This window comes from Bos grunniens, chromosome 1 (assembly GCF_055505025.1).
Source record: "Bos grunniens cultivar Pamir isolate PY7600 chromosome 1, Bosgru_T2T1.0, whole genome shotgun sequence".
NCBI lineage: Eukaryota > Metazoa > Chordata > Mammalia > Artiodactyla > Bovidae > Bos > Bos grunniens.
This window is the reverse complement of record NC_141165.1, coordinates 76,421,243-76,445,890: the sequence shown is the minus strand read 5'-3', so window position 1 is coordinate 76,445,890 and position 24,648 is coordinate 76,421,243. Positions and strand designations below refer to the sequence as shown.

General features: G+C 46.3%; 1 protein-coding gene across 8 annotated transcripts in view; it reads left to right on the top strand.

The window, feature by feature from the left end:
* The first annotated feature begins 12,674 nt into the window (after nt 1–12,674).
* Nucleotides 12,675–24,648, top strand: part of DGKG (diacylglycerol kinase gamma) — a 223,094-nt gene continuing 211,120 nt past the window's right edge. For all 8 annotated transcript variants that reach the window (XM_086398113.1, XM_086398109.1, XM_086398104.1 and 5 more), the window contains exon 1: nt 12,675–12,959. The gene's annotated coding sequence lies outside the window, so the exon portion shown is untranslated. The remainder of the gene's footprint in view (nt 12,960–24,648) is intronic.

Genomic DNA, 24,648 nt, shown 5'->3' with positions numbered 1-24,648 from the left:
AATCTCTATGGAAAGGACTGCAAATGGAAAAGCAAAATTATGGAACACAAAGAGACAAGCTGAGTCTGAGACATGCTGAGTTGGAGTTAATAGTCTGAATCTTCCATTTAATGCCATAGAATCCAATATTTAGGGGTACACAATTAGACCCTGTCTAAAAAGATCACCTCCCAGGCTCTGTTTTTAGGGAGATGAAGAGCCACATGCAATTCTGTACTTAAACGTAATGAAATGTTCTGTTTTAAAAAACAAATTGTGATGGGTGATGAAAAGTGGATACTGTACAATAACATGGAATGGAGGGGATTATGTTGGTGGGAATGTGGACTGGTGTACACTACAGAGAACAGTGTGGCAGTTCCTTTAAAAACTAAAAATAGAACTATCATATGACCCAGCAATCCCACTTGTGGGCATATTCCTGGAGAAAACCATAATTCCCAAAGATACATACATCCCAAGGTTCATAGCAGCAGTATTACAATAGCCAGGACACAAAAGCAACCTAAATGTCCATCAACCAAGGAATAGATAAGGAAGATGTGGCACATATATACAATGGAATATTACTCAGCTATAAAAAGGAACAAAATTGTGCCATTTTCAGAGATGTGGATGAACCTGGAGACTGTCACGCACAGAAAAGTAAGTCATAAAGAGAAAAACAAATATTGTATATTAACAGGCTTCCCTGGTAGTTCAGTTGGTAAAGAATCTGCCTGCAATGCAGGAGACTCCGATTCGATTCCTGGGTTGGGAAGATCTGCTGGAGAAGGGATAGGCCTACATGTATGTGGAATCCAGAAAAATGGTACAGATGAACCTGGAAAAGTAGAAATAGAGACACAGACATAGAGAACAAATGTATGGCCACCAAGAGGGGAAAGGTGGGGTGGGATGAATTGGAAGATTGGGACTAATACATATACACTAGTATATGTAAAACAGATAACTCATGAGAACCTAAAAATAAAATAAAAATAAATTCAAGTGGGAAAACAATAAATGAATAGGAGAGAAAAAAAAATGGACCTCAAATGTGCCTTCAGAAGGTGGGTCATGTGATGGAAAAAGCACAGGTTTTAGAGACTCACAGTCTCAGGTTCAAACCCCAGGTGTAAGCGTGGCTGTGTGACACTGACCGAGTCATGCAGGCCCTCTGAAGCTGTTTCTTCAGCTGTGAAATGTATGGTAGAATAATAACTTCTTTGCGTGGCCCAGCAAGGGGAGCGGTACAGGGAAGGCAATGGGTTTGTTTCTGTTGTTTCCACTGTGATTGCCTCCATCACTCTCCTTCCAGCTGTGCTTGGGCTGGTTCTCTCTGCTTCACAACCACAGGGACAACTCTGCATCCCTGTAGGGACCCAGACCTGAGGCACCCTCTCTGATCACAGCCCAGGAGGACACTGACTGCAAGACATCCCCTGGGCACATTTTCACTGAACAAGATCAAGACACCCCTCTTGGTTTGTGAAAAAGTGTGGTTTGGCCTCATTTCCCTGCAGTTTGAAGACATCTGGTGATCATGAGGGCTTCCCTGGTAGTTCAGCCTGTGAAGAATCCACCTGCAATGCAGAAGACCCTGGTTCAATTCCTGGGTCTGGAAGATCCCCTGGAGGAGGGGATGGCAACCCACTCCAGTATTTTTGCCTGGAAAATCCCCATGGACAGAGAGAGCAGCCTGGTGGGCTACAGTCCATTGGGTCACAAAGAGTAGGATACAAACAGTGAGGTGAAAGGAGCCTGGGTCCCCATGTCTGACAGAACCGTACCTGCCTCCTGCCCACCGCCACTCCAGCTCTGTGACCTTGGGCACCTCATTTAACTCCCAGAGCGTCTGGGTCCTGGCACCCCCCAAAAGGCTGCTGTGAGGATGAAATGACACAACCCATGGGAGAATGCTGGTACACGACGTGGGTTTCCTTCTCTCCCTTCCTTTCTTCTCAATATCTTTGAGACTCTAGACAAGACCAGAAATTAAATATAAAACTGCATAGGGCTAAAAGATATAAATCAATCTCTTAAATGACTATTAAATGTAATTGTCAGCAGAAGAGAACAGAAAAACCAGCAACCAGAATCCAACAAAATAAGCTGACTCTGACTTTGTGGATGGATGGAGAACTGGCTGAGCTCCTATTCTCACCACCTCTTTGTGATGCTGCAGAGATGAGGTAACACCAATACCCAGGCTGAGGAAGAAAATCTCCAAATATATTTATGTTTTGAGTTTAATACAAGAAGCAGATAGTCACCTAGAACAAGGTAGCACAACGATGCTTATGCAGCAACTCAGGCTTTGGAGCTCACTTTGGGAACTTTTCTCCATCCCCACTCAGCACTCAAAAGCAAAAGTAAATAGCATACAGGGCTTCCCAAGTGGCTCAGTGGTAAAGAATCTGCCTGCCAATTCAGGAGATGCAGGTTGGATCCCTGGGTCAGGAAGATCCCCGGGAGGAGGAAATGGCAACCCACTCCAGTATTCTTGCCTGAAAACTTCCACGGACAGAGGAGCCTGGTGGGCTATAGTCCATGCAGTTGCAAAGAGTTGGGCATGACTGAGTGACAGAGCACACATGCAAATAGCACATTTCTGCTGTTTATTTCTATACTAAACGATTATGAAAAGATCATAGAGTTGAAGTCTAAATTTCTATCAATGTTAACAATCAAGCATAAGACAGTAAAGAAATCCAAGGTCACAGTATGCGCTTCAAGCTTTGCCTTGAGACCTAAAAAGGAAGACACAAGTTTGTCCTTTATTGACATGATATTTCTGGGGGCAGAAATATCTGACAAAAGCTGTGTGAGCAGCAATCTCTGCCTTTTTAGCCTCACCACCCTTAGGAGACCCACAATCAGAAACCAGCTTCTTGGTTCTCAACACAGTGGCACACCCCACCACTCCTAGAGACTTGCTTGGGCTTCTATTGAGAGACCCAATGGAGGTCAGGGGTCACTCTGAGGGTCCACAGGGAGTATTTACCCAGGAGCCTGGGTAAATCCATCCTACCATCCACAGGGTAGAACCAGAAACTGAGCTGAGTCTCTTCCTCACCCATGTTAGTTTCTACAATGTGTGGAATATCGGAGGACCAGCTACATGCTAGGAAATGTTTGACAACCAGGGCTGGTGGCAATGCGGCAAGGGTGCCTGACTTACAGCATTTGCAGATTGCAGTGGTATAAATACTCCCACTGTGACTGATTTCAAACTACCAACATGATGTCACTGAGCAGAGAACTGGGAAGAGATGCACACCGTTGTCTCAAGCACACTACTGGTTAGGGCCCTGAGACCAGCCCTGTGGGCACTGTCAATAGGTCCCATGGGTCACAGAAAGACAGATGGAGTGCCCCGGCTAGCTTTGAAGACACAGATAAGGCATCACCTACCTCAGAGAAATCTCCTTATTGTCCTCCTCCACCCACAGACCTCAGCTGAATCCCCTGTGCCTCTCTCTCCCAGATCATTTGGGAGGTTGTGGTGTCATCAGCTGTCCGCATGCCAGTCCTCTCATTAAACACAGACCCATTCTTCATTTCCAATACCCCCAGCACCTAGCAGAGTCCCTGGAAAAAGGCTTGTAAAGAGCGTTCAGTAACTAAATATGTGTTGGATGGACACCAGAATGTATGATCAGTGAATGTACTGGGGAGGAAAGGAGGAGAAACACAGAAACTGCCACCAAGCATCTGCAGAGATGCTCTATAAAAAAGGGATACATTTTATTCTTATGGATACCAGGGCAAAACTGGGACCAAGAGGAAGTGGCAAGAATACGTGTTTAGAGTCCCTCTGAAAAAATAAACAGCGCTCCCAGACCCTACAAAGCCACAGAATGCAGGGTCCTTCTGGTCCTCCCCTTCTCAGTTGGCGTCTCCTGTCCTGCACCCACTTGAAAAATGGCCCTAGTCTATGCCCTCTGCCTCCAGCCTGCCCTGACACCCCGGCACAGAGTTTTTACTGTTGTCACAGATATCGAGGGAACATCTGCTGGTGTGCATGGCTCGGCCAGCATAGATGGGGATCACTCAAATCAATGGAATATCTCCTCCCAGTATACAGAAGGAGAAGAAGAACTCCTGGTGGGTGCATGGAATTTTTCTCATCCTTCTGCCACTAACTGCTTGATTCTCTTCCCTTTAGACCTTAACTCCATAGCACCCTTCTCACCACCAACTCCTTTCCTGCACGCGTGCTCCGTTGTCTCCGATTTGTGACCCCATGGACTGTTCTGGCAAGAATACTGGAGCTGGTTGCCACTTCCTCCTCCAGGGGATCTCCCTGACCCAGGGATTGAACCCACATCTCCTGTGTCTCCTGCATTGCAGGTGGATTCCTTACTGCTGAGCCCCTGGGGAAGCCCATTCCTTCCCTGGGCAGTTGGCAATTTTTGCTCCACTACTAGCCTCAGCCCCATGAGGACAGACAGCAAGACTCCTGTCTGAGTCTTGGCCTAGCAAAACATCTGTACACCGAGGTGCCCAAGAAGCATTTGTTCAAAGAAGAAAAGCACAAATGAGAAAAAAATGTCTATTTCCTACACCTGTAGTTTATATATCCCAGATTGGCAAAGCTCCCAGGAACACCTAGAAACAATCTGCAGACCAAGAAAGCTATGAAGCTAGCCAGAGTTCCGAGAGAAGGAATTTGGGAAAACCCAGTCTCCCAATTCACATCCTTCTAGGGCTAACTGTAAAAATCTTTTTCTCGGAGACAAATAATGACAAAAATCATAAAATACAGTCAGTTCCCTACTTAGGAACATGTTGTGTTCTGAAAGTCTATTTATGAAATTGTTGTTTGAAATTCAGAATACACTTTTTCATGGAACCATGTTAAGAAAAGTAACTGACAATGTAGTTATAACTGGTGATATTTGTAAAGAAAAATAATAGGAAGCAATAAAGCTATTCTGGGAAGGGAACTTTTTCTTTTAAACATCATGAAATAGACATAGGCAATGTGTCAAATTACATAATAGCCTTTGGACCAGGGGCAATACTGAGAAACAATAAAAGGAAAATTTGAATGGTTTCTCTTTATTATGGATGCTAATAATTTGAGAAAAATGGCAGTTTCATTGGGAACAGCTGCAGTTGAAAGGGATCCCTGACAGGAGCCAGGCTGTGGTGCTCAGATTTCAGAGTCCAGGTGAGTCACCTGCAGAAAGTGCCAATTTCTGGCTTCTGTCCCCAGTGAAGCAGATTGGCTGGGTCTGAGGTAGAGCCCAATTCTTTGGATTCCCATGCATTGTAGCCTTCCAGGCTCTTCTGTCCATGGGGATTCTCCAGGCAAGAATACTGGAGTGGGTTGGCATGCCCTCCTCCAAGGGATCTTCCCAACCCAGGGATCAAACCCAGGTCTACCACCCTGAAGGTGGATTCTTTACCATCTGAGCCACCAGGGAGGTAGAGCCCAGTAATATGCATTTTAACAAGCACTCAGGAGAGTCTTTGATCTGAGGACCATACCCGGAGGACTGCCAGATGGAGGGGAAGGAACATCACCTCAGCTGACTTAGGTCTGTCTCCTGAGACTGTCTCTCTAGTACAACCCCTTGCCCCTTCTTTCTCTTCCTGTTTCCGTTCATCAGTGGAATAAGGCAACCAGGGACTACCTGCCACTTGACAAGATATGTAAGGGTTTAGGTTTAAGAGAATATGTCAGAGAGATGAAAGAAACTATCAGTGCTTCCCTGCCAATACAAACAAAACAAAGCTGCTGCTCAGTCGTGCCCAACTCTTGGTGACCCCATGGACTGTAGCCCTCCAGGCTCCACTGTCCTTGGGATTTCCCAGGCAAGAATACTGGAGTGGGTTGTCATTTCCTACTCCAGGGGATCTTCTCCATCCAGGGATCAAACCCCCTTCTCCCGCATTGGCAGATGGATTCTTTACCACTGAACCACCTGGGAAGTCCCCAGTTAAACTCCCTGTAGATTGGGATTAATAACATCTTCTTTATAGAATTAATGTGTGTGTGTGTGTCTGTATAAAGTGCTAGATACATAAGTGTTTAACAAGTGGTTGTTTATTCATATTATCATAGTGCTCTACAACTACTGATACTTGGAGAAGCAGGACAATAGCAAAAAATACAACAAGGCAACAAAAAAAACAGTTTTATATCATACAGTTCACTTTGTTCACGAGTGCTAAAGGATGAACATTCAGGCAAGTACAGTGTGGGAGAGACACTCCAAAGAAGCAGAGAGGTGCTCATCAAGGGTTCTGGTTTCTGGTACAGGCTCCACAGCTTACTGCCTGGGTGACCTCGAGCAATCAAGTCTCCAGTGTAAAGTGACGCTGACGGCACTTCCACGTGGCTCTCAGGAGGGTTAACATATGAGTCGTGTCTGTCACACGATAAGTGCTCAGTGACTGGTAGCTCTTTAGAAGATTCGAAAGTGGGGATCAACCTTTCCTCAGTGATAGAATCTCAGGGCCAACAAGGAGGTCTTCTTTAAATCTGTCTTCATTAAACTCAGTCCAATATTATTGATCCCCTACTATGCACAATACTTTCCCTGAGTGATAGGAAGATGATTAAGATGAGTCTAAGGAGGATCAATTGCCGTCCCAGGGATGAGGCAGGGCAGTGGGTGTGAAGCACATGCAGGTAACCATTATAGGAGGCAGCCTGTTGCTAAGTACTAGGGTAAATGTTATCTAAATCTCAATGGGAGTAGAGGAGAGAGGAAAAGTAACTTCAGCAGTATGCATTTAAGAGGTGGCACCAGGTGGCTCAGCGGTAAAGAACTCACCTGCCAAGCAGGAGACACTGGTTCGATCCCTGGGAGGAAGGCATGGCAACCCACTCCAGAATTCTTGCCTGGGAAATCCCATGGACAGAGAAGCCTGGCAGGCTACAGTCCATGGGGTCACAGAATTGGACACAAATGAGTAACTGAGCACACACGCAGTAGAGAGAGAAAAAAGGCAGCTCTTCATGCTGAGGGAGGAGCCTGAGTAGGATACAGAAAAGGGTAGGCCCGAGGTGTGTTGGGATGATGAAGCTAGTCAGTGTGTGGACCGAGTCCTTGAAAGGCCTACCAGAAGCGGAAGCAGGTAAGTAAGCTGGGATCATTTCATGGAGGACCTCATATGCCATTTTAGGGAATATTCTAAAGCAGCAACCACAGTAATTCAGTGAGAACTTATGTGGCTGACACTGTGTTAATTTTTTAATAGATGTTTCTTCTAAACTCCGTCAAAACCTATGCACTGTGTTATGATGTCCTTTTTAAGAAAGAGGGATCTGAGGCCTTGAAAGCTTTCAAGCAGAGGGAGGCTTTGGGTTGTCTGCTTTCAGAAAATAATTCCAGCATCAGCAGGTTTGGAGAATGGGTGAGAGGGGCCAGCACTTAGGACCCCCCTAATTTCTAACATATTGTGCCATTTTGTCCCCCTAAACTGGTTAACAAGAGATAAAGAGGTGACTAGTATTTCTAAAAATGGACTGATTCTCTCAAAAATTGTGTGAGTTGGACAGGCTTTGAAGCACATGGTCATTTATGGAATTGGAAGCTTTTCCTCCCTGTGGTTCTTCCCAGGGGTCCCCAGAAAAGCTTCCCCTTTTGGGACAGCAGTGAAGAATTCCACAGCAGTGTCTTCTGACCAGACACAGCATAAAACAGATCCAGAGTAATGTGGGTGAACCAAAATTAGCCTCTTTACAAGCTCATTAAAAAGCATGAAGTGAAGCATCCATTGCCCAAAATACAACAGGAAGCGAGCAGGCTTCTCGCTTTGTCTCTGTGTCCTCATGCTTCTCCTCTCTTCCTCCCACCAGCCCTCTCGTGACAGGCAACAATCAAAGCAGGACCTTGGATGGGGGGTTTCTCCTCCTTTTCCAAATAAATCCACTGTGACACTGCAGAATTCTAGGCAGGGGGCAAAGTCCGGCCAACTCCTTTATTAAGTTTTTGTGTTAAAATATTACCCTCCTTAGCAGCATGGAGACAGTTGCTGACCCAAATTGCTGCTTCCTAGGAAGCAGATGAGTAAATAATATAACTGGGGATTTTGTTGTTGTTGTTTTGTATGTGTATGTGTTTTTTAAATAGTCTGTGTTACAGTAACTGACTATCTTTAATAACTATTCATTATTTGCATGCTGCTAAGTCACTTCAGTTGTGTTCGACTCTGTGCAACCCCATAGACGTCAGCCCACCAGGCTCCCCCGTCCCTGGGATTCTCCAGGCAAGAACACTGGAGTGGGTTGCCATTTCCTTCTCCAATGCATGAAAGTGAAGAGTGAAAGTGAAGTCGCTCAGTCATGTCCAACCCTCAGCGACCCCATGGACTGCAGCCTTCCAGGCTCCTCTGTCCATGGGATTTTCCAGGCAAGAGTACTGGAGTGGGGTGCCACAATTCTAAATACACAAAGCATTTGCACATATTCTCCATTTAATTTAATAATTAATTCTTCATCTAATCATTACCCTACCCAGTGGTGCAGGTATTGCTAGTTCCATTTTACAGAAGAGGAAACTGAGGCTAGAGACACAGACCCAGGTCTTCCAACTCCATCTGGATGGTCTGCTTATTACTCTTAACCTCATGGTTTCTCTCCTGTGCTTTCCCCCAAGCTTAAAAGTTGTTATTATGGTTATTTTCCAAGCCAGCCTTGAGGAGGTGGTTCACCCCAGTTAAGAGGCAGTACATACAAGTTGTTCAGTTGACAATACTTCCTTAACACAGTAGCAAAGCCAGAAAAGGTTGTAGACACCATTTCCAACCTCCTTCTCTTACCAATAAGAAAATGGAGGCCTGCAGATGGGGTGACCTGCCTACACTCCCAGGGCTGGATCCACATAACCTGTTCCTGGCAAAACCTCTGTCCCCATCCACAGCATCACAATTTCTCCCAAGCACACCCTTCACAGCCAAAGCAGAGAGAAAAGCGAAGTCAGGGCTTGGTAAATATCTGTTCCCATCTTGTACCTATTTGATAAAATGGAAAGAGCCTACTAATTATGAAATCACGAAATACTGGGTGGAAGGCAGCGTGGAGAGAATCTAGCATAATTTTTTTATTTTATAAATGAGAAAAGTGAGGCCGAGAAAAATGAAGTAAACTGAGCCTCCCCAAGCAGGGACTTGATTGAAGCCAGGGGGCCTGGCTAGATTCTCTGACCCTACCTCCATGGCCGCAGCTATACACAGCGTCACGTGCCGTTCACTCAGCTTGTCAGAGACAGTCCAACTTAAAAATTTCCAGACACAGGTACCTGACTCAGCCCCAGCTTTGCCTTGGCAATAGAGATCAGGCGTCAGCTGCCGGCTTGGATGATGTGTTCCCAGAGCAACATGGCGAGTGTGAGCTGCCAACACTGAAGTCTCAGGGAATGTAAAGTGTTGAGCCAGTTAAACATCCAAAAATGCCCCGTCTCTCAGAAACAAAGGTGACTCATCACAGTGCTTGGCCATGAATAGGAACGGCATTAGAGTGGCCAAGCTCACACTCAGAGGCCTCCTGCGGTCCAGCCTCCAGCCCTGGGTTCTCCTCTCCACTGGGAAGCCCCATCTTCCCCTCCCGGAAACCTCCCTGGATTCTTAAAGCCTGGAGGAGGTCTCCCTTCTCACGCCCTGAGAATCTGCTCTATACAACTTGACACTTAATTTTACACTGTCTTTCATTGCCTCTTAATCGCTTTGCGTGTTTGTTTTATAGCCTACACTGGTTGCAAATGCTCTGAGGGGAGGAAGTAAGCTTCTTCCTCCATACCCGGTAGCCCAAGAGCAGAGACATGCTCAGGCTCACAGCTACTCCTGACTTCAGTCTCTTTCTACTTCACCTGCATTTGCGCTTCCAGCAAACGCTCAATAAACCCTCACTTGTTTCACTGGGGCTTTAGTCTCTTCAAAGACGGATGAGCTCAGCAGCCGGGGCTTCTGTCAGCCCACACCAAGCCTCTCTGCAAATTAGAGAAAAGGCAGAACACGTGACTCTGCTGAACTGCGCAGCTAGGCTGGTGGGGCCTGGGCTTCAGCCCCTCATGGGGCACCCTGGGCACCTGATTCCTCATGGGGGCAGCAACACCACAATGTCTCTGCCGCCTGACCCTCCCTGACTCTCCACTCTGATGAAAAAACCTTACTTGGGGAAGCTAGCATCAAAGGCATCCCAGCCCCTTCCCCATCAAAACCAAACCAAGAACAGCAAGAAGCGCACATCTTCCATAGCTCCTTGATACTCATGTCCTGAAGTCTACACTTAGGGAGTCTTTCCAACATGGAGAAATAACTTTCTTTTTTCTACTGAAGGCCCAAAACTCACCATGAGTAGTCCTCCTTCTGTGCTTTTGCTTTCCTTCCGCCTAGATTGTGCTTGTCTTGCTTATCTGTGTGTCAGATCCCTACTGTCCCCTCACATCCCAGCCCAAACCTCACCTCCGCCGCTGTGATGTCTCAATCAGTGTAACTGTTCTTGTCTGTGCTTTTTCCCACCTCCGGCCCCCTGCCTTCTGCATTGCTTCAATCTCTTCTACAACACTTTTCCTTCATGTTATTTGCATGGAACCCAGGAGCCAGCTGTCTTTAAGTCTTCTGCCCACACAGGCTTCTCCATGCTCACCCTGTATCAACCCAGATGCTGAACTCAGCACCAGCCTGCGTTCCCCAAAGGAATCCACTCACAAAATAGGGGAAAACTGCCTTTACAAAGGATTTATCTCATAGGAAGGGTAGAGAACAGGGACCTCATAGTGAACACCCTCCCTCCTAGCAAAGTACTTACTCATCTTTGCAAGCACTCCTGTTCTCCAAATCCTTGCTTGGCAGCCCTGTTCTGGGAGCTTCTCTCTTATTACTCTTCCTCAGTGCACTCCCAGCCAAGTGTCTGCATTCTGTCTCTGCATGTCTTCCCCATTCCTCCCACCCAGCTTATATCCTTCCTGTTCAAATAGGCAGAACAACTCAACGTTGCCCCAACCCCTACCTATAAGCATGCACCCCTCCTAGATCCATCATGACGCCCACATACAAGTCCTCTCTCAGTTTCCCCTTCTTTGGAAGGAATCCAGATTAGAGAGAACAAGAATGTTATCTTGTGACACGTGTGTGCACACACTCATGTTTTCCTCCACAGAGAACGTGGTTCAGAAGGCAAGGATTTTGTCTTGCATATCCGCCCAACCTAGCAGAGTGGAAATATATACAGTAAGCCTGAGACAGACAGTTCTAAGCCCTTTCTGTCTCTTAGGTCCTCTTTTTTCCCAAGTAAGGCTCAGGACTAGAGTCAAGGGAAAGTGCCTGACGACACAGCAGGAGCTTAATAGACAGTCATGAAATGAATGAGTCAGGGACTAAGAGGGAAACAAGAAAAGATAAAAGACCTTTGAGAGCCCCCTCACCAGGATTATTTCATTCTAACTGAAGGGAACTTAAAGAACCAAGCCAGGATGAGAGAGAATAGATGATAGGTGAATAGTCAGATGAAGTATGAACACAAGGTTCTTGGTATTGGCACTGCCTTCACTACCATGTGAAACCTGGGGAAATCTCTGAGCTTCAGTTTCTCATGTACCCCATTGGCTTGCCTACAAATGGCCCAATATGGACACTGACCATCAGGATCTTCAGTGCTATCTGACACTCATGTTTGAGTGTCTTCCCCAAATGCCCATTTGTCTTCCCCAAATGCCCAGACCCCCAGGGCCCCTTGGTGCCTCAGCATCATCAGAAAGCTTCTTGGCTGCAGTCCTGACCCAGGACCTTCACTGCCTGCTGGCAGAAAAGAATTCTCAGTTGTGGAAACTGGAAAACTCTACAAATTTTACAGATGAGAGGCCAAACTCTGGATGACTTTAAATGTGGTGTGAAATGGACAGACACACTCTGCTGGTGTGACATGCCTGAGATAGTGTCCTCTCCACCACCATCACCCCATACAGACCTGCACGTCATGGAAAGAGCAGTGTCCTGGCCAATGCTGGCCTTCATTCCTTACCCCTCTCTTCCAGCCCCTTTTCTGTGCTTTTCTACATTTTAAAAGTAAGAAGTGATCTATTTGCTGTGAAGGAAAACAGCCCGTGGTCACCTAAAAGTAAAGGAGAAAGGAAATTAAGCCTCAGTCCTAAGACCTGATCCAGCGATCAGAGCCCAACTTCGGTGGGCTGCGATGGTCCCCCTACATCTTCGATGGGAGAAATTTTTTCAGATGGAACAGTCACCAATCCCCTGCCTCTGAAATGCGCCCTTGGGCAGGGGTAATGATTTAGATGCTGGAGACACTGAGTGCCTAGGAAACGGAGAAAATTTGTTGACTTTTCATTTTTTGTTTTTCTTTGACTTGGTCGAGATAGTGAGGCAGCCGAGGCCCTGGCTGAGCTGTAGGTATTTGTCAAACAGTTGTCCCTGTCCCCTGAGTCACCTGGCCTTGGGCCTCTCTGCGCAGCCCACCACTGCTGCAGCCTTTCTAAATCCCTCAGCCTCTAACTCCTCCTTCCCGGACCGAAGCCCTACCAGTGAGAAGTGCCCGAACCACCAAAGAGGCGCGGGTTCGCTCTGAGCCCACCGCATTCACGCGTGTGTGCACGCGCGGGTGTATTGCGCGTGTGCGCGCGCACGCGGGTGTGTGGCGGGGGCGGGCTCTGCGCCCGGGGGCAGGGCTCCGCCGTGAGAGTGGCAGCCGGACTTGCCGGCTGCGAGGGGCAGGGCGCCGCAGTGCCGTAGTAGCTGGCCGCCGACACGCACCGCTCCGGAGCCGCGGGTACCTGGGCGGGCAGAGACCCCAGCGCCGCCTAACCCCAACCGGGCCGCCGGAGCTCCTGCGGCGCCCACCCGAGCTCCATCCCCCTCCCCGGGAAGGCTGCGCGGGCGGGCAGACGCCCAGACGCCAGCCTCGGTCCCCTTTCAGTCTCTCGGTTCCTCTTTCCTCCCAAGTAAGGGAATAAGCCCCGAGGAAGGAGCGCGCCGGAGAACCGCGCAACCAAGTGTTGCTTGCAGAGGTAAGACGTGGCCCGCGCGGCGGAGGGGGCTCGGGCTGGGGTCGCGAGCTGCAGCAAGTTGGAAAAGGGGGCCAAAGCGGGAGCCGGTCCCACGGCCAGGGGAGGGAGCTGCAGCCGAGGCCACGGCGCCCCCCTCCTGACGATGCCAGCGCCCCCCTCCTGACGATGCCACCTGCCGCACAGCCCCTACAGGAGGAGATGCCCCCCTGGCAGTGTGAGGGCACGGGGAGCCGCCCAGGGTGGGGCACCGGCTTCCTCTTTGATTGGAAGGACCTTCCGAACCTCAAAGTGTGCGGGCGGGAGGCGGCCTGGCTCCACGCAGGGTGCTGAAGCAACTGTTCAGATTTCCCCTCTTCTAGACTTACCTTTGGTATCCACTTCGCGCCCCAGAGTGCACAAGGGCAGCAAAGAGCGGGGACACTTTTTCTAAAGTCTGGCCGCCAAACCTCTGACCGTCCCGCAGGGTTCCGGGACTTTGGGGGGACTCCACAAACCCCCGTGCTGGGGGAGCGTAAAGGGAAGCTGAAGAGAACGCGGAGACCTTGACAAATAGAAGCTACGGAAGGAGAAGAGGGTCAGGGAGGTCGGGTTGACCTGTTTAGTTTCGGACTCAAAAGATGTTTGTGCATGTGCGTGCATATAGTATCACCTGTGGGGCTTTCGAAAACTCCACCAGTCCACTCATCGGGCACTTTCAGAGATTTTCTTCCTCTGGACAAGTGGACTAGAATTTGAGGAGGAGGGCTGTGGAGTTCGAAAAAGCCCTACAGGTGAATCCGATGCGCTGCACTCATCCGCGCCATCGCTGCAGCGGGAAGCACGAGACAGGAGCGAAGAGGCAGCTCCCAGGTGTGAGCAACCCAGGTGCGGGACTCAGATGGCGGGGAGACCTTTCAGCATCCCCCCTCTTTCCCCGCGGAAGGGCAGAAGGGTCTGCGGCACGCGCGGTGATTTGTGGCTGCGCCGCAGTGGCGCGCGGGAGAGCTGCGAACCCGCTGGCGCGCTTGCAGGCGGGCTCGGGGCGACTGTCTCCTCCTGCTTTATTAGCATACGATGACCTCGCGGTCCGGAGAGGGCCCTGAGAGAGCTGTTCGTCCTTTTTCTTTTCGGGACTTAGGGTAACGCGCTTTGGTTTGGGAGGTGTGGACCAGAAAACATCACTGATGAGGGGCATTGGTGAGAATACAGGGCTCGGGTTCGAAAGGGGGAGACGACGCCGTTGCTTCGGTGCCTGGGAGTTTTTGTTTTAAAAACAGCCCCCCAAAGTCACTTGCTGGAGCACAGGGTACCCCTCGTTGTCAACGAAGGGTATTAGATCACAGGGGGCAAAGGTCATCAGTATTTGGTCACCCACGCACACATACTTTGTGCTCCTCTCATTTCAGAGCTTTGTCCTAAGATGGGAGGGGACTTAGTTTAGTTTAAAAGGGCTGTGTTTGCCTCGGTTCTGAAGGTAAATTATAGTTATCGAATAAAAGGCTGCCATTAATCTAAACTTCCTACTATTCCTTTCATCCGTGTCTTTAGGGATCACCCTTAACCTTTATGAATAGCACTGGTAGGCGTTATTACAAGCATTTGGGGCGGGGGGGGGGGGGAGGGGGTGGAAATGGGGAGCAAGCAGATGAGTCTTTCCTGTCTGACAGTTTCGTGTCAGTGTTTGGTTCAGATCAACCAAGACATGGGGAGATAATAATAAACAATCAGAGCATCTTGGAATCTAGACTTTCAGAGAGGGGAAAAACTACTAAGGACATCTGTTCCAACTCCCCCTCAGATATCCCAGAGCACCTTCAACAGGTGGGGGCGGATGCCACCAACAGTTGCACTCCTAGAGGTCCCAGCTGTGCATGCCTGAGGCTCTGCTCCAGGAAGTACCCATAAAACAGCAGCTCTTTCCTCTACTACTGATCCCTAGCTCATCCTCTGGAAGAGAAGCACAATTTTTGTTGTGGTAAACTTAAAAAAAAAATGTTGCTTGTTGTATCGCAACATTATGATATACATTTTTAGTATAAAAATAATTCACATTGAATGTTGGGAAGTTGAAAAGTGTACAAAGAATCAAACTACAGACATTTCCACAAGGCTAATATATTAGTATATTTCCTTTCCAGCTTTTATGCCTTGAAATTGTACAGTCCAGGGAGAGCCAACATTTAGTGGATGCCTGATGTACCTTGCAGGCTTCCCTGGTGGCTCAGCGGTAAAGAATCCACCTATAATACAGGAGCTACAGGAGACATGGGTTCGATCCCTGGGTGGGGAAGATCCCCTGGATGAGGGCAGAGCAACCCACTCCAGTATTCTTGCCTGGAGAATCCCATGGCCAGAGGAGCCCAAGCAGGCTACAGTCCATAGGGTCACAAAGAATCGGACACGACTGAAGCGACTTTATCATGGCCTGGCAACGTAACTTGCAAGTGTTAAGTATTTTAAATTCTGTGCCATGTAATCCTCAAAAGTCCTGAGGCAGTATTATCAACCCCAGAGAGTTCAGGGGACTTCCCAAGCCCACCACTTGTAAGCAGCAGAGTCAGGATTCAAACCCAGGTTGTTCAACAACTGAGGGGTTGCTTAGCCTCTATAGCTATTGCTTCTCTGCTTTTTCTCCTAAATAGTATTGTAGTGAAAGTCCTTCACATGGCTGCGTATTATTATTTTGTTAGTCATTTAAATTGTTTTCTGTGTTTAGCAACAACATAAATCTGCACAACATCTCTGTGCAGTCTTCCTGCAGGCATTTCCAAATACTTCCTGTGTATAGATGCCCAGAAGTTAAATCACTGGGCCAAAGGGCATGAATGTTTGAAAGTTCCTAGTAATTATGACAAGCTGGTTTTCGAAAAGGATACACCAGTTTATACTTCCATCCCCCTGAGGCAACTCTGCCACAGTCAAAGCAGGTGACCTATAGGAGGGTCTCCTCACACGACCAATCCAGCCCTCATGGGCATTCCCCTGGCTTCATGGGGGAGGGATAACACATATTTCCCTGATGTATACACTCAAGTGTGATTGTGAAAACCACACACTATATGGCCATGCCTGTTTTTTTGTGTGTGAACAAGTATCAGTTGCAGAATTCTCTGGCTAGACAACACTTACTACCTTTGAACAGACTACTGTGTAAAATATAAGTGGCATAACATCCTACTTCTCCACACAAATTAATAGATTAGCCCCCACTCTTAGAAGGTACATCACTATCAGAGCCCAATTCAGCCAGCCCAGCCAGTCAGTGACAGCTTCTTCACACACTGCCTATTTTCACCAAGCTGTTTGTTTACACCAAGTAGTAATAGAATTCCACAACCAAACCATAGTGAGTTATCTTTATACGTAACAAAATTCACCTGCTCAACTACCCACTGCCTCTACCCACTCATGGTTAGGGACTACTAATCATGCAGTGAAAATTAAGGTTATACACATCAGCAAAAAATGTCCTCAAGTGAAGAAAATATGGCCACAGAAGAGAAATTAAGCAATACAAAAGGGGAGATTTTCGAATAAAATTAATTGCCCCTAGCTATGAATTTTCTCTAGGGCTGCGTTTGCCCCACAGCCACCTCTGCCACCAGCAGTGGGCTTGGCAGCCTTGGAATATAATCTTGTAAGTGGAATAAATATCCATTGAGCCTCCAGCATGAGGTCTACTTGTTTAAGACTCAGCTCAGGTCTTAAAATTTTCTAGTAATCCTTCCTCAGCTGTTCATCTAGGTTAGCGATCTCTCTGCTATAGCTGTGCATACACTTAGCTCTCTGTGGTGACATCACTTATCTGCCTGCTGCTGCTGCTAAGTCGCTTCAGTCGTGTCTGACTCTCTGCGACCCTGTAGATGGCAGCCCACCAGGCTCCTGCGTCCATGGGATTCTCCAGGCAAGAGTACTGGAGTGGGTTGCCATTGCCTTCTCCACTTACCTGCCTATCCCCCACTAAAATGTGAACTCCTAGAAGTATAGCTAGCGCTGTGCCCCAGTACCTAAACTAGTACTTTCGCACAGTAGACAATTCAGTGCGCTGACTGAACAAGAGAATTTTCCAGGTACTATGCTGGGTGCTCCCTGTGCATTTCTCTTTTGATGCATCTTGATTCTGCTCAGATCGATCAGTCTCAGAAACGCATCTGAAAGCTGTCTAGAACTGTGCAGTGTATTTACACATGTGACTTGCCATTTTCACTTCATTAAAATTAAAGAAAATTAAAATTTCAGTTTCTCAGTCATATTTTAAGTGCTGAAATGCCATATATAGCTTCCAGCTGCCATATTGGAGAATGCACACATTGGCATTTCAAGAGTGTAAAAATTTGCCTGGGGGCATAAAAGACTGTCCCTGGATGGGTGAGGTCAAGAGAAAGGAACCCACCCATAATGTGATCTGACCAGAGGACCAAAACCTAAGAGAGCAGACCAGTCAACCACCACCATCTGTGCTGCTCAGGGAAGCTGATCATCAGCCCTGGATAGAAATACTGGCTTCGTTAGAATCTACAATATCCAATCACAGCCAGCTATTGATATAACCAGGCTCCAACTCCATGGTCTGTGCGCTCCCCACTGCTCTATCTGCCCCCAAAAGTCACTGGCTCCAGGATCGTCCTCACTCTCTTGCCCCAGTTTTTCTTAATTTCTTTATTCTTAATGAATAAAGCATAACATTTCAAAGAAGGCTTAATCAGCACCATGTGGCATGAGATGATCACTTCCTTTATTCTACATCTCATGTTTCTGTTAAAACCCTGTCAGGCTGAACTAGCTGCTATACAAATTATAGCTGTTGAGTTTCATATCCGTTGAAAAAAACCCAACTTTCTTTTAAACTTGCTCTTGAACTGTATCCCCTGCCTGCTGCTGCCCTCCCATCCCATATTTGTAGAGATGCTACCTGGGACCCAAATACAGAGCCCTTGCATTTATTCCCAATTTTGTTTTGTTTAATTTAATCTCTCTTGCCAGCTTGCCCAGATATTTCTGGCTTTGATCCTGTCACCCAGAATGTATCCTGTCCCTTCCAGCTGGCTTCCTATTGTCCCCAAACATGAGTATGACCTCTTCAACTAAGTCATCAATAAAAAAATGATAAACATTACAGCATTCTGGAGCATTCCAATATATGCTCCTGATAGATAGATGTCAATTCAATAAATACACAGCACTTTTTAAGATAATTTATCTTCTTGTACTATCACTCAATCCATAATTATTCTTCTTCAGAAGATTATCAGAGGAATCTTATCAAAGGCCTTGATAAAGTCAAGATACTCCTTCTCACTGGTGTTTCCCCCATCTCCCTGCCTAATGTTGTCAAAGAAACAATTTTGTTACTTTGACATAAACTACTAGCAGTTAACCTATGATGATTTCTCAAGATCACAACTTCAGTCCTAAAAGCTCATTCCAAATCCTCTTCGGTAATGCCAAAGAATGCTCAAACTACCGCACAATTGCACTCATCTCACACACTAGTAAAGTAATGCTCAAAATTCTCAAAGCCAGGCTTCAGCAATACATGAACCACGAAATTCCAGATGTTCAAGCTGGTTTTAGAAAAGCCAGAGGAACCAGAGATCAAATTGCCAACATCCACTGGATCATCGAAAAAAGCAAGAGAGTTCCAGAAAAATATCTATTTCTGCTTTATTGACTATGGATCACAATAAACTGTGGAAAATTCTGAAAGAGATGGGAATACTAGACCACCTGACCTGCCTCTTGAGAAACCTATATACAGGTCAGGAAGCAACAGTTAGAACTGGACATGGAACAACAGACTGGTTCCAAATAGGAAAAGGAGTACGTCAAGGCTGTATATTGTCACCCTGCTTATTTAACTTATATGCAGAGTACATCATGAGAAACGCTGGGCTGAAAGAAGCACAAGCTGGAATCAAGATTGCTGGGAGAAATATCAATAACCTCAGACATGCAGATGACACCACCCTTATGGCAGAAAGTGAAGAGGAACTAAAAAGCCCCTTGATGAAAGAGGAGAGTGGAAAAAGTTGGCTTAAAGCTCAACATTCAGAAAACGAAGATCATGGCATCTGGTCCCATCACTTCATGGCAGATAGATGGGGAAACTGTGGAAACAGTGTCAGACTTTATTTTTTTGTGCTCCAAAATCACTGCAGATGGTGACTGCAGCCATTAAATTAAAAGATGCTTACTCCTTAGAAGGAAAGTTATGACCAACCTACATAGCATATTCAAAAGCAGAGATATTACTTTGCCAACAACAGTCTGTCTAGTGAAGGCCATGGTTTTTCCAGTGGTCATGTATGGGTGTGAGAGTTGGACTGTGAAGAAGGCTGAGTACCAAAGAATTGATGCTTTTGAACTGCAGTGTTGGAGAAGACTCTTGAGAGTCCCTTGGACTGCAAGGAGATCCAACCAGTCCATCCTAAAGGAGATCAGTCCTGGGTATTCATTGGAAGGACTGATGCTAAAGCTGAAACTCCAATACTTTGGCCACCTGATGCAAAGAGTTGACTCATTGGAAAAGACTCTGATGCTGGGAGGGATTGGGGGCAGGAGGAGAAGGGGATGACAGAGGATGAGATGGCTGGATGTCATCACACTCGATGGATGTGAGTCTGAGTGAACTCCGGGAGTTGGTAATGAACAGGGACACCTGGCGTGCTGCGTGGGGTCGCAAAGAGTCAGACATGACTGAGGGACTGAACTGAACTGAATGTTTCCTAGGATTAACATCAACCCCTTAAGTTAAGACATTTTTATAAGTTTTTTTTCCCATTTAAAAAAGTAGAATTGTATCTGCCATGTGGATAATGGTGATTGTGATGATGTGGTGGCGGTGGAGTGGTGGTTCATGGTAATGATGGTAGTGGTGGAGTGGTGGTTCACGGTGATTCTGTACAGATTAAGGAGAGTGGTTTAATGATCTCAACTGTATGTTGTCTTGAGACCCTGGAATATTATTGTTAGGCCAAGAGATTGTATTAATTTGAGGCAGATCTAATATTCTCTAGCATCACTGAACATGAGACCAGAGAAGGAGCCAGAGAAGCAGTTGGTCCCAGGCCTTCCTCTTCAACATGAGGAATCCTCCATCTAAAGGAAAGGGCCCTGCATGGGCTCACACTTTCCGGACAGGCCAAGGTCACACAACTCTTCCTGAGTGCTTTCTCCAGGGCATACTTCTTCTCTCCATCTTTGATTCTGAAGAAGCCTAAGGCTTTGTTTTCTGCAGAAATGTTCTCTTATTCTCTAGGAATTAACCTCTTAATCATTGATGTCTCAGTGAAAATTAAAGGTTCTTTCCTGGTATCATGGTTTAATAGGAGAAAGGAGGAGCAAGCTTATTGTTCAAATGGGAAATGGAGCTGAAAGGTCTCCATGGCAGGACACAGAACACAGAGAGAAAAAGTCCAAGGAAGAGAAGACTTTAAAATTTTATTTTATTTTATATTGTATAGATTTACAATGTTCTGTTAGTTTCAGCTACAGCAAAGTGATTCAGTTGTGTGTATGTGTATAGCCATTCTTTTTCAAATTCTCCTCCCATCTAGGTTATTCCAAAATATTGCTATACAGTACATCTTTGTTGATTATCTGTTTTATATATAGTAGTGTGTATATGCTCATCCCAAACTACTAATTTATCCCTCCCCATCATGTTTCCTCTTTGGTAGCCATAAGTTTGTTTTCTAAGTCTGTGAATCTGTTTCTGTTTTATAAATAAGTTCATTCGTATCATTTTTTTTAGATTCTGCGTATAAGTGATATCATATGATATTTGTCTTTCTCTATCTGACTTCACTTAGTATGATAATTTCTGGGTCCATCCAGGTTACAGCAAAGGCATTATTTCATTTTTTATGGCTAAGTAACATTCCATTGTATGTACATACAACTTCTTCTATTTCCATTTCTCTGTCCATGGATATTTAGGTTGCTTCCATGTCTTGGCTGTTGTAAATAGTGCCACAATGAACACTGGGGTGCGTGCATCTTTTCCAATTATGGTTTTCTCCAGATATATGCCCAGGAGTGGGATTCCTGGAGCATATAGTAGCTCTATATTAGCTTTTTAAGGAATCTCCAAACTGTTCTCCATAGTGGCTATACCAATTTACATTCCCACCAATAGTGTAGGAAGTTTCCCTTTTCTGCACACCATCTCCAGCATGTATTGTTTGTAGACTTTTTAAATTATTTATTTATTTATTTTAATTGGAGGATAACTACTTTACAATATTGCCATACATCAATTTTTTTGCCATACATCAATATGAATCGGCCATAGGTATACATGTGTCCCCTTCATCCTGAAGCCCCTTCCTGCCTCCTTCCACACCCTATCCTTTATTCATGTGTCCTCTTCATCCTGAACCACCTTCCTGCCTACTTCCACCCTCTACCCTTTAAACATGTGTCCCCTTCATCCTGAAGCCCCTTCTTGCCTCCTTCCACACCCTATCCTTTATACATGTGTCCCTTCATCCTGAAGCCCCTTCCTGCCTCCTTCCACCCCCTATCCTTTATACATGTGTCCCTTCATCCTGAAGCCCCTTCCTGCCTCCCTCCACACTCTATCCCTCCAGGTTGTCACAGAGCACTGGCTTTGGGTGCCCCGCGTCATACATCAAACTTGCACCTTTTGTCTGTTTTGCATATGGTAATGTATATGTTTCAATGCTATTCTCACGAATCATTTCACCCTCTCCTTGTGCCACCGAGTCCAAAAGTCTGTTCTTTATGTCCATATCTCCTTTGCTGCCCTGCATGTAGGATCATTGGTACCATCTTTCTAGATTCCATATATGTGAGTTAATATACAGTATTTGTGTCTGTACACTTTTTGATGATGAAATCACAATAATAATAACTATCCTTTAGACATGTGCCACACTTGGAAGATAACAGTATATTTGTATCTATGGTCTTTCCTGATTCCAGTCATAAGTGTGAGGCAGGTAGCTTGGATGTCATTGGCCTCATCTCACTAGAGTGATTCGCCGAAGCAGAGGCTGTGAAGAGTAGAAGAGTCTACTATGGCAAGAAAAAGGATGCGGGATAAAACTTAGTGACCAAGCAGCGGCTGGCCATTTGGGCCCATCCCTCCTTTCTATGTGAGTCTGCATGGAAAGTTTTCTCTTTGTTTAAGGCATAGGTGGTGTCATCTGCCCAGACACCAAGTTTTCACGTTCCTGTTTTATGACCTGATGTGAAAGTGCCAAGTGGCCAGAGGTCAGCAAGGCCACTTTGACCCTTGATGCTGAAATTCATGAATTGTTTTGGCCCAAATGTTTTCATTCCTGGATGCATTTTTTCACCTCTCTGCTCTGGGACAGCAGCCTATAGCACTGTACCTGCTGCCTCGGTGCCCCTGCCTTTCAGATAACGTGAAGGAGCCAGAGAAGGCTCTCTCAGTCCCCCAGGGCCATAGTGTTCCTTCCAGGATCCTTGAGAGTCATGCAAAATGGGTGCTGTTACCCAGTCCCCCACACTCCCTGTCCCAAGGTCTCGTCAACAAGGATATCCATGGCCCCCAGATCCTGACCCCAGGTCACCCACTGGTAGGAGACTGTCCTTTCCCTTTTCTCATGCCAGGATGAGAACATGATCTCACAAAAAATGATCTTTCCCAACAGGAAGTCAGTAGCCATATTTTCCTATAGTTGGGGCAATTTCCACTCTGCCCCAGAACCCCCATGGTTCCTAAGCCCTAAATCATGAATATCCTGGAAAATGCACTCCTGAGGAGGTTCACTCAATCATCTGATCAACATTAAACCAGTCAATAAATATTGAGAACCCTCTCTGTGCTAGACACAGGATGAGTTGCTGGGCATAGGACCAACTGGTTCTAGGGGAGCTGGGTAGAACTGGGTAGACCAGAGACAGAGACAGAAACAGACATCATGCAGCATTATCTTTAGATGAGAGTCAGAGGAAGGTCACCAAGGAAGTCAGGTAATACTCTCTGGAGTAGATGGGCTTTGGCCAAAGTGTAAAAGCTGGCTAGAGGTTAAGTGAAGAAATAAGTGTGGGTAATACATTGTAGTAAAGGGAACAGTATAAGTGAAGGCTCAGAGGTAGCTCTTGTGTACCATGTTGATGGAGTGAGAACTGAGTTGAGAAGTGGAGATGAGTTGAGATAGGAGATGAGTCTAGATATGTGGATAGGAGGGCCTTGTCTCCCAAGTTAAATAGTGTGGATCTGTTCTGGTAGACAGTGAGGGGTCACTGAGAAATTTTAAGTGGGAACTTAAAATTTGATCGGATCAGATTTTAACATTAGAGCAGCCCCTCTAACTGCAGGGTTGGGAGGAAAGAAGACAGGAAGCAGGGCTACCCAAGGGAGGCTTTTCTGAGAGCTTAGGAGCTATGAGGGCTGGACAAGGTAGTTCAGATGAAAGGAAGGACAGAATCAGGAAAGAACTGGCAATTAGGTGGATGTGAAGGTAGTGAGGGGGGCAGGGGAACCTAGGACAGTTCTCAGGCTTCTACCTGGTTCATCTGGGAGGATAGTGGTTCCATCGAGGAGCTGTAGCGGGATTATTGATGAGTTCAGTTTGAAGCCTGCGGAATTTGCAGTGTTAGTGAGAGATCCAGATGGAGAGGTAGTTGATAGATGAACTGTGTGGCTGGAGACCCAGGTTGGAAAGGGATGAGTCTATGGGGCAGGTGTAACCACAAGAGCCGAGGAGATCATGGGAGATCGATTTTCATTTATCTTGATATTAATACATGTATTGCCAGTATTCGAAAGATCCACGTCATGGAGATTCATGCCTTTTTAACAAAGGGAGGAGGCTTTTCACAGCACTGAGAGTCTGGGCTTGATAGGCAAGCTATGCCAATAGCCATCTGCTGACCAGCTAGACCAGTACCCACTTCTGCCAACTGAGTGGTCAAGCATGGAGGTTTTTACAGAAACTTTTGTATTCCTCTTCTGTGTTAGAGCCTCACAGATTGTCAACATGGTCCTTTTCTCTAGACCAGTGGTCCTCGATGCTGGTTAAACATTAAAATCACTGGGAAGCTTTGCAGTAACACCACTTGTGGGTCCCAATCCAGGAGATGCTAATTTAATTGGTCTAGGGTCAGGGCCTGGGCCTGAATATTTTTTTTAAAGGTCTCCAAGGGACACTGGTGTTCAGCAAAGTTAAGAACAAGAAGTTCCTTCAGTGATTTCTCAAACTACAGGGTTTTTAAGTCTTTACCTCCTCTGGCAATTCTCTTATGGCTCTATTACAGTTTCTCTAAAAATCACTTCAATGTGTCAGACCCTACACTACACTCTGCACTTCAATGGTGGCTTTGGGCATACTGTCCTTACCTTTGCATTCAACACATATTTCTCCCTTGTGCCTGTAAGGCTCATGGGAAACTCTATCAAACATTCTGTGCTTCCAACCTCTGTTTACCACTTTCTGAGTTATGTAACTGGTAGACCTGTTAAAAAGACTTAGGAACCACCCATCATGACTTGAAACTCGGTTAGTTCCAAGGGATCCTTGCTTTCTCTTCTAAATGCTTACAAGGCAGCAGTTCTTGAATGAATTTTTATTTACATTCAAATTGCCTGGAGACTTTCCTCCTCTGAGATTCTGATTAGGAGGTGTAGAGTGGGGACCTAGAGGTGTAGAGTGGCAGCCCAGAAATTCACTATCATTTCTAAGTTAAGATGGCAGAGGCAGCAAAGAATGGGTCAAAA